Source organism: Chrysochloris asiatica, unplaced genomic scaffold (assembly GCF_000296735.1).
Source record: "Chrysochloris asiatica unplaced genomic scaffold, ChrAsi1.0 scaffold00231, whole genome shotgun sequence".
NCBI classification, from domain to species: Eukaryota; Metazoa; Chordata; class Mammalia; order Afrosoricida; family Chrysochloridae; genus Chrysochloris; species Chrysochloris asiatica.
Window position 1 is genome coordinate 3,199,349 of NW_006408749.1, and position 6,866 is coordinate 3,206,214.

The 6,866-nt window shown below is 40.2% G+C and overlaps 1 pseudogene; it reads right to left on the reverse strand.

Annotated features, from left to right (window-relative positions):
• Nucleotides 1-5,432: 5,432 nt before the first annotated feature.
• On the reverse strand, nucleotides 5,433-6,624 carry LOC102815284 (annotated as a pseudogene).
• Nucleotides 6,625-6,866: the final 242 nt, after the last annotated feature.

Sequence of the window (6,866 nt, forward strand, 5' to 3'; positions counted from 1 at the left end):
TGTAGGAAGATGAAGTAGGCAAGGCTGGAGTTGTGCCTGCTTCTAGTGCTAACCTGTAGATTTGAGTATGCAGAAACACCGAGTGTTATTAATGGACAACATGTGACAGTCTCCCCTGACTTGGGAGCCTATTGCCTTGAAGCACATTTTGAATGGTGGGTAATCAGTGGATGTGGGGTGTCTGGAGTCACAGTGTTGTGAAGTGGCTGAAGATCCTACTGGTGGTGTAATATGAGAGGGGTAAGAAAATCTTAGGGGGTGACTGAGGGGAAGTGGTTGAACAGGGATTGTTTGAGGCTACAAACTTTAGGGGATCTTGTTGTGGCGCTATAGGAGCTTATATATGTGGGTGGTGGGAGTTTTAGGGTTTATGTGCAAGGGTTTTGAAAGTTTCTACAGGAGAGTCCAATGAAAAATGGGTCAGGTAATACACAAGACAGGGTGGGATGTTAAATCTTGGGCCTTTCCTATTGGTCCTGTGGTGGGTGTTGTAGGGTACCGGAGGGGTTGGATGAATGTCTGGATACCCTGTAGGAGGTTTTCAGGTTCTTCTGGCATGTTTGTGATGATCCTTTTAGAGAATATTGGACCTTTTTGGGGAGAAAACCATGTTCATAAGGGGGCTGGAGTGGCTAGAAAAAGTGATGAGGTAGAGGCTAACAAATCCAGGAAGTATCATTTGTGTTGTGGTAGAGCTTGGTATAGGAGGGAGGCTGATAGGTTTATTAAATGTTGAATTGGTGACGGGTGATGGTTGGTTAGAACAGGATGAAGAGTAAAGAGAGTGAGAAGGAGATTTGGGTGGTGGAGTAAAAAATGCATGACAGAAGAGTGTAGGGGTTTGGAATTACTAGAAAAGTAGGACACACAGCTTAATTAATCTGACAGAGGTCTTGGATGACTCTATATGTCCCACTGGATTTTGGTAGTGGGAGAATAGGAGTGTTGTGTGGAGAATGGATAGGTATGAGGATGTGGGCTGCAAGGAATTGGAAAACAATGAGTTGGAGGTCATGGAGATTCTCGGGACTAAGGGGGTATTGAGGGACAGCGATTTGACACATAAGATCCTTTAATGAAATTTTATAGGAGTGTGGTGATGGGAGATGACAGGGATGTCAGTATCCAAATTATGGGATTATTTGGTGAAGTTTCATGGGGACTTACACAGGAATCAGGTGTCTGTGCTAATAGAAGGTTGGGGTGTGTCTTAGAAATTCAATTTGTGGAAGCTATCATGCCCTAAAAGAGGAATGGGGCATTGGGGCATTACTAAAAATGAATGATTTAAATCTCCATAGGAACAACTGAGGGGTGGTGTTTGCTTGGGATTGGCAGGTACACCTTTTATTCTGATTACTGAGACTGAGGAAGAGAGGAATACATCCATTGGATGGTTGCATCAGAGTTGTCCCTTGACAGATTACCAAAAACTTTGCAGGAAAAAATTGGATGGAAATAATATTCCAGAATTAAGAAACTATATGAAGAAGAGTATTATAGCCTAGAAATAAGGAAGACAGACTTGAGTTTAAATGTTTAACACTTATACTTCCATGTCTTCCTTCTCATTTATCCGTGTGAAAGCCCTGCCTTATTCCTTCTACTTTCTTGCTCTTCTGGTCCATGCTCAGTTGTTTATTTCTGTCTGGGTGGAAAATTCCCCGATGTTATGTCAGCCCTTTCCCCTTTCCCCAGTACCGCTTACAATATATATATGATAAAGACAACTATTTTGAATTCAGAAATTGCCTATTCCTCTCTCTTTTTTTTTATGTTGTTTTAGGTAATGAACTTAATCTCTTTGAACCTTTTCTAAAAAATTTATTTATATAATACTGATAAAATTTGCCTTGAATTATTGTCATGATTAAATAGAATATATAAGTGAGAATGCCTAGTAATTAGAAGATCATCAATAAATTATTTCTCCCCACAAAAAAAACATGGGTGGAAGAAATTAGCAGTTTTTGATAGGTAGATCCTAGAAGAAGAATCTTAAACCTTTCTGACATTACAATTATTTAAAGATTAAAGGCATGTTTCAGTTAGTTTCCTTACTCTAGCAAAATCAAGTTTTTACCTTGCAGGGTGTACCCTTTGGCTGTTTGATGATGCACGCAGGGAATGGTTATCACTGCAATGAAACAAAATCAGATAGGATGAATGTAAAGCTAATGTTCTCCCGTGAAAACTATCATATAATTCACAATAAAAACTTTTTTTAAAATCAACTTTTTACCTTTTAGAAAAATTGCTTGTTTGTACTTACAGTTAGAACTTTAGTGCATTATAATAATTAAAAATTAAAAACATATTACATGCAACTATTATATAAAGATATAGATTAGTCATAAGAGTAAATGAAATTGTATGCTGTTGAATTTAGGAGCCCAGGTAGTGTAGTGGATTATGAACTGGGCTGCTAACCCCAAGGTCAGTAGGCCTAATCTACCAGCTGCTATAAGGGAGAAAGTGAGACTTTCTGCTCCTGTAAAGATTTACAGTCTTGGAAACCCTATACAGGGTCACTATGAGTTGGAACTGGCTCTGTGGCACACAAACACCACAGAGACAGAATTGCAAGGTCAACTTTAATGAAATTGTCTAGGGCCAAAATGCCAGGGGTATATATATATATATATATATATATATATATATATATATGGTATACCAATACCTCAGTTTTCTGTACCTCTATAAGGGTTGCCATGGGTCAGAACTCAGTAGACGGCACTTAACAACACAACTACAGGTGCAGTATGACCTGGATCAAGGCAATAAGGCTGGGTGTTGTAATTCAAGGAGCTCTCATAAAATAAAAAGAAAGGATCTATAAAGAGCCAAGCACTTCAACATTGGTTAGGATACAGGTGTTATTGCTGTTAAGTGCCATAGAGTCAGTTCCGACTCATAGTGACCCTGTATAGGGTTTCCAAGGAGCGGCTAGTGGATTTGAACCACCAACCTTGTGGTTAGCAGTTCAGTGCTGATCCTACAGTGCAACACCAGGACTCCAGGTGGTTATGTGTAATTCTCCTGGACAACAGCTGTTTTCCTTATGGGTAAAACTCTGGTTTCTAACATCCATACTCTCTCTCTACATAGCCTAAATTGACACAATTCGCTGTTCAAAGGATTAAGTTTACATATTTTCCTTAAATGAAATTAAGTGTTTAATGGAACTATGTACCATCAGTGCACAGAATTTGCATATAGTTATGTCATTTTCCATTTCACTAGGATTTATAAGAACTTTAAGTGGAAATTCATAGAATATATCATTTACAGGCTTTCAGCAATGTGACATAAATATACTTAGACTCAATCTGCAGTGTACAATTCTCAAAGGAAGCATTCATGAATACTCATACGTACAAATGAGAAGAATTCAGTATGAAAACAGCATAGCTGGAATGGATTCAGTGAAAAAATAATATTAGACATAGATACCTTGAGAAGAATGATATAATATTATGTTGGCCCTGAGCCCTACAATTTAAATTTTGATGAGTATGATTACTAAAAATGTTATTTATGTATCTGGTATATTGCTCAGAATGATTTTAAAATTTCTAGATATTTGTAGAATCCAATAGAAAAATCATGAGGAAGATTTTGATCATGGGTTTACTATCCCTTAGGTCACATTAATTACCCTTGTCTAGAATAAAGTTAGCTAAGATGATATCCTAGGTTAAGGAAATCCCCATTAGGGAAAACAGGCCCAACAGGGAAATGAAATAAAGGTCAATTAAGGTCCTTTTGGAGAAATGAGAATAACCCACATGATGAAGATGAGTATGTGAGTGGAGTGTAGAGTGAGAACACAATTTTAGAGCTGGAAGGGGCCTTCAATGCCACTGAGTTGGAGCTTCCACCGCAAAGAAATCTTTCAGTCTTCTACTGGCCATCTGAGGGCACTCAACTCTACTTGAGCACCTTAAGGTACACAGAGCTCCTTTCAAGGCGGGGGCATACTATGGAGGTGCTCGAGCCTCCAGGGTGGCCTGGATGGGCAGGCGTCCTGCCCTTGACTCTGCTCAGAGAACTAGGTTCCAGATTGAAGTTGTCAAGGCCTTCATTCTTCTTGGATCAAGTATCAACGTTCACGGAAGCAGCAGTCAAGAGATCAGACGACGTATTGCATTAGGCAAATCTGCTGCACAGGAACTTTTTAAAGTGTGGAAGAGCAAGGATGTCAGCTTGAGGACTAAGGTGCGCCTGACCCAAGCCATGGTATTTTCAATAACCTCATATAGATGTGAAAGCTGGACAGTGAATAAGGAAGATCATAGAAGAATTGATGCCTTTGAGTTTTGGTGTTGGAGGCGAATACTAAAAGTGCCATGGACTGCCGAAAGAACCAATAGATCTGTTTCGGAAGAGGTGCAGCCAGAGTGCTCCTTGGAGACCAAGATGGCTAAGCTTCATCTGTCATACTTTGGACATATTGTCAGGAGGGGACAGTCGCTGGAGAAGGACGTCATGCTGGGTAAGATGGAGGGTCAGCAAAGGAGAGGAAGACCCCCAATGAGATGGATCAGCCAGATGGCATCATTGATGGCATCAAGTGTGGCGGCGGTAGTGAGGTTGGCCCAGGATCGGACATTGTTTCGTTCTGCTGTGCATGGGGTCGCTATGAGTTGGTTCCAACTCGATGGCACCTGACAACAACAACAAGGTCTAAATCAGAATTTCTCTGCTGGTTGTTAAGTTGTTGTTTTGTTTGTCTTCCCCCTCCAATTATTTACTATTGGGCTTTCAATTGTTAAGAGACAGGATTACGTTGTACTTTTCTGAAGCTTTGGCAACTAATACAAAGTTATTTTCAGGACTATTGAAATGGCACTTTAGACTAGAAAGTTTCCAAAGTGGATGTGTTTACCCCAGTGTGTAAACAATCTGTGGGGAACAGATCAAAATACAGGAGAATTTCTGTTTAGACTTAACATGTGTTGTTGTTGTTGTAGTGCCATTGAGTCGGTTCGACTTACATTTATCATGTTATATTTAATTTTTTAACAAAAACTTTACAGAGATATACCATAAGACACATCCATTTAAAGTTCATATAAGTCAATAGCTTTTAGTATACTCACAGAACTGTACAACCATCACCATCATCTACTTTTAGAACATTTTCACCACCCCCAAAAGAAAGTCATTCCCATTAGGAGTCACTCCCATTTCCCATTCATCCCATTGTCAGACAACAACTCATCTATTTCTTGTCTCTATGTTGTTGTTGTTAAGTGCCGTGGAGTCAGAGCAACACGTGAGTTTGAACTGCCAACGTTGTGGTTCAAACTGACCTTGTAGTCCAGTCCAGTGCTTTACCCCACAGCACCACGCACCTTTACGATCGATTGTTTCACTTAGATTGTTTTTTGTTTGTTTGTTTGTTTAATATGAGCGTATAGAAATCTATTTTATTTTTGACTGGACTCACACTTAGAGGTAGAAGCTCTCAGAGAGGACAGCCTCTATCTCTTGGCAATCTGTTCCTGATGCTTTTCTTTGGCCTCCCTCATCCTCTTGCCCCAAAACTTGGTGTATTCTGCAACCTTTTCCTTATTTTTCTTAGCGCGTTGTTTCTTCAGAGCAATATGACAACGTTTGTGTTGCAGGACACGTGGAGTAACAAGACGCTGAATCTTGGGTGCTTTGGTGCTGGGTTTCTTTCCATCTTTGTTCAGTGGCTTTCTCACAACATACTGGCAGACATCATCTTCTTTGTTGTTGTTAAGTACCGTCAAGTCAGTTTCAACTCATAGCGACCTTGCACAGGATTTCCGAGGCTGCAAATCTTTACAGGAGCAGAAAACCTCATCTTTCTCCCACGGAACAGCTGGTAGTTTCGAACTGCCGACTTTGAGGTTAGCAGCCCGATTCATAACCACTACCCTACCAGAGGTCATTTGAACTGCAACGTCAGTGGTTCAAGCTCACTAGCTGCTCCTTGGAAACCCTATACAGGGTCGCTATTGGGTCAACATTGACTCGACGGCACTTAACAACAACTGCACTATAATTTTCATAATAGACTATTTATAATATCTCAGGAAATCAAATCTTAAGGGGTTATTTCATACTTAGTTTCAATATCTATTCCCTGGCATGACCCATCTAATTGAAGATCCTTTGGCACCTACAACTTTAGAAGCAGAAATTATAGTTTAGAGGGATTGAAAAGTTTGCGGAACCTGATAGCTCTCTTGGGCCCCAGGTAACAAGGCACAGTTGTATCAGTCAATCCTGGGATATTTTTCTCTCCTTTTTGTTTATAATAACCAAATTGAGAACACTCAAGTTGGCATCCACAATGCAGGACAGATTTGCGCTTTCTTTCTCCAGTTATCCTTGGTCTTTGTTATAGGAATGCCCCTTACTCAGAAGCAGGCAGACATGGCCATGGGTCAAGATACCCTGCTTCATAGGAAAATCTTGCTTGTCATTCCCACCACTGATGCGGACAACACAACCCTTCCCCTCATTACCCAGCAAGTCATCAGCAACTTCTACAGCCATTTGTTTCTCATAAGAGGTACAAATCTTGCGTTCATCATTCACGTCAATGAGTTTCTGGCAGCCAGTGGCTAGAAAGGAGATGTTCAGCTTCATGGTGAAGCAGCCAATGGTCTCTGCAGCATCATGAAAAAGAGTCACTTAAATTATTTTAAAAGTTCATCATGGGAGTCCAGGGCACTATAGCCAACTGATTTTTGACAAACCACCTAAATATATCGCATGGGGAGATGATAGTCTCTTCAACAGATGGTGCTGGCAGAACTAGAAAACGATATGCAAAAGATTGAAACAAGACCTTCACCTCACACCTTATACAAAAACCAACTCAACATGGA